The following is a 3,877-nucleotide window of genomic DNA, read 5'->3' as shown; positions in this document are numbered from 1 at the left end:
TAGAGTCACATTTGCGATATGGTATCCCATTCTGGGGAGTGTGCAGTGGAAATGTTCTTCAAAATGTTTTTGTTTTACAAAAAAGAGCCCTGAGATACCTCTGTTAATTAAAATTTCGCGATTCGTGTAGAGTTCACTTCAAGCAACATAACCTTCTCACGGTAGTGTGTATATTTATAGTTGTAACAGTGTGTTATAACCTGCAAACGCCTCTAAATGATAGGAGCAACGTTTGGGGCTATAATGGGGTTTTTACTAATTAAAATACTGTGGTTAGCTACTTTCGGAGAGTGGGTCGTGAAAAAAATACTCTCGTGTGATAGGAAGTGGATTTATTCGTTGTGCAAGTTGCAAGTAGACTTAACTACATATAGATTTAACATTGAAACATTCAATCAGCATGGGGAGAAGACATGATCATTTGATACCCCTATGTATATATACATCAGAGTTTACATATATATAAACTAGTAAGTGGTAAGTAAATATAATTTCAGAGTTGTGATATTTAGTTAGTTGTATTCTTTCTTCCAGAATCACTGGTAGATAAGGCTTCACAGCCAAAAAGCAGCATTCAAATGTCACTAATAAACAGGATAATTGACAAGCAACAAGAGGTGTAATATTAATATAAGTAAAGCAATAGAAATAATGGAAAGAGCTCGCCTGATCAAGATGTTGCCAGCGTATATCTTTCTCCAATGATATTCTCTTCGTTCGAAACTTTGTAGAGATCTGGTGTGTTCATAAATGATCTTGAGATTCTGTGGTAAGTATTATAGTTGTAATCAATGATTTTCTGGTTGTCAGAGACTTCTTGTAGTACCGTAATAAAGGTAACAATAAGCTAATCGTCAAGATGTAACCAACGTACAACGAAGAGATAAAGCGAAAGGGCCAAAAATGAAAAGGCCTGAAACAAAGTAAGGTTATACGAACAATCCTGTGCCAAGTTCCAGTTTTATTTGGGAGAGATGCCTATTAAGATACCTCTCAATGGATAGTTGACAAGCTAGTGGAAGATGTACCTGTATATAGTGGACGGCCTGAAGTGAGGTCTAACGATTACGGTTTGATTAGGAAGATAGAATAATTCAAATCCCAAAACACTGAAGTGGATATTTCTTTCTTTTCTCAAGAATAAGAAACTCTTATATTAACCTCCTAATACGTATAAGGCAAATCCATCCAAGATGTGAGCACAATTCTCAAATTTAGCTCCTGCCATGTGCCGTGATGATCAAAAAAGGAAAGGATATCCCCCTTTCAAAGGTATGTCAACTTGTCATCTAGTCAGTTTTATTTCGCAATCCCATGAAATGGGTTAATTATTGCGGTTATCTGGTCGTCATGGTTATTGATGTCACAGACGGTCTGTTCGGGGTAAAATCATCTTCAATGACGTCACAGGTGAACCCTTTAATCAAACCTTTCAATGATATGAACTTAACAGAAGTGACACAGATTGCCAATATAACTCAACAGTGATGTGAATGTATATTTTGAAGAACTAAATATGAGAATGTTAGGTTATTTATTTCTCGTATTTGTATTCCACAGGAATCTCAGAGAACACTCGAAGCACCAATTACTACAAGGCAATTATAAATAAGAACTGATTGATGGTAAGTGATTGAATGATAACTAGATGCAGTTGAATATACAGAGCGTATTATTTTCATCATTATTTTCATTATTATAAATAAATAAACATCGAAGTTGTATATATTTTTTTCTAGTTAATTTAACGAAAATCATAAAAAAAGTAAATTAACACCTAACAGTGTCTCATTTATAAACATAAACAAAATTTCATTACAAATAGTAGATATGCCACCCGCCAAAGTAACCATATCAAACTACCTTTACCATATTCCACTCTAGTTAAGGACTCCATTATATATAACGGCTGCAAGATGTACAACCACCTTCCAAATTATATCAAAAATATGCAGTCCAACACTGGCTTCAGAAAAGCTGTAAAAAGAGTTCTTTCCGATAGAACCTATTATAGTTTGGAAGAATATTATGCGGATATAATAGACTAATAATAAATATACCAAAACTTTACATTTTGATATCATATACCTACTATTGTTTGTTATATTTTAAATTTTAAATGAGGGCCAATTCGAGGGCCAGAATGTTGAATAGACATATTCCAGTATACACTGGAGCTTTTTTTTGCACGGAGTAACAAATTTTCTTCGGTAAGATATTTCATTTGTTTCTGGTGTCATACATGTGAATATCGCAATGCTTTCTAAAGCTTTTAGGTTCTTGAAAATGTGAGTCAAAAGTTTTAATATATAAATAGAGGGCGCCGTGAGAATTTTATTAGTTTTGGAAGTGTCTCTGCATGACGTTCTATAAGATAAGCAGAAAATATGTGTAATAATAAGCTTTTGCAACACAAACACTCTGTGTAGTTCGGACTCAAGCAGACATTCTCGTTCCAGCATGTTTTGGAGTGACCACATAAAAATATTTGTTCGCGAAGGAGTATTTCATCCTCAAAAGTATAAAAATATTCAATAATATTGGCCTTTCATGTAAAGGAGCAAACTTTGCACCTGACACCAGTTATCTATCTGGTCTAATTGAGACTGGAGACAAGAGCAGATCTCTAAACTTGTGATAGATGAGAAGATCTTCAAGTCGTGTGGCAAAAGTAAGTTGCCACACGAAAGCTCGGAGGTGAGATCATTTATGAAGATGAGGAAAAGCGGGGGTCCCAGATTGGAGGCTTGTGGCACACCGAATGGTGATTAGTATGGTGCAGATGCAAATCCATTATAAAAAAACAACATTGGTTCTCAGATCCAAATAAGACCGTAGAAGTTGAGTCAGTGAGAGATTTGAACTGTTGAAGCTAAGGCTTAGCTTGATGAAGATTATTCGCACCAGAAAAATAACTGACAATAACTGACGTTTTGCACACAAAATGAGCATTTATGACTTTTTACCATTAAAAAAACAGATCTGCAAATATTTCTGCTTTCACCCATAGCCCGTAAATTTCCAACTTGCCATTCAATAAGCAGATGATAGTAGCTAAACCCTCTTCGAAAAGAAAACAAAATTATGTGGAAGAACTTCCTCGACCGAAAACACCCGAGACAAACGAAATATCTCATTGTTTCTGCGTGTCATCTTCCGTTCCCATCAAATTTCTCGCCTAAATGATAATGACACATTAAAAACGGGGAGAAAAAGACGACTCTACAGCACCGAGGGATGAAGGGTGGTTCAGCGATAACCCGCCAACAATGCCCAGGAAATGTAGTTACAGTGCTCAAATGACACATGCATGATGCGATTACAATTATATGAATATGTATGTGCCGGAGCTGGGTCCTGCACGAGAAAAGGACGAGGGAAAGCCTGTAAATTTAATACTATCTAATGCAATATTATACTTGGTCACTTTGCGTTATGATGTAAATGCATGGCGGCTTTAGAATTCAGATTATCGAGGTAGGCGTGCGAGCGAGAGAGAGAAGGAAGAGGCTGGAGAGAGAACGAAGGGTATGTGTAACAACCATGCATTTGTTCAGGGTATCCTGGAATTTGATGTGAAATAATCAACGAATTTCAGGGGGACTCTACATCATCTGATATAGAACTCTGGATAAGTACGAACCAAAATAAAAAATCTAGATGGTACACGGAACACAAGATATTTCCAGTCTCATCCAGAAATTATGAAAAAATATTTCATTCCAAAATACAAACTCTTGAAATTATGAAACAACAAGAAAAATGTATTGAAGCTCCGGGGCGACTTCATTGATTCCAGTGGCGCATTTGCTTTTTCAGCTGCAAGAAAACCCGGAAAAACTTGCAGCACCACATCATCTGAAGATCTTGAACTGCC

The 3,877-nt window shown here is 36.1% G+C and overlaps 1 long non-coding RNA gene across 1 annotated transcript; it reads right to left on the bottom strand.

The window, feature by feature from the left end:
* Positions 1-317: 317 nt before the first annotated feature.
* Positions 318-1,163, bottom strand: LOC111518092 (uncharacterized). The gene is made up of 2 exons (XR_012466702.1): positions 1,029-1,163; positions 318-913 (listed from the first exon to the last, which is right to left on the bottom strand). It is a non-coding gene; the product is annotated as an uncharacterized lncRNA (long non-coding RNA).
* Positions 1,164-3,877: the final 2,714 nt, after the last annotated feature.

This window comes from Leptinotarsa decemlineata, unplaced genomic scaffold (genome assembly GCF_025532065.1).
Source record: "Leptinotarsa decemlineata unplaced genomic scaffold, Ldec_3_MD MMD2_tig00026282_RagTag_RagTag, whole genome shotgun sequence".
In the NCBI taxonomy this organism is placed as follows: domain Eukaryota; kingdom Metazoa; phylum Arthropoda; class Insecta; order Coleoptera; family Chrysomelidae; genus Leptinotarsa; species Leptinotarsa decemlineata.
This window is presented reverse-complemented; position numbering and strand designations above follow the sequence as displayed.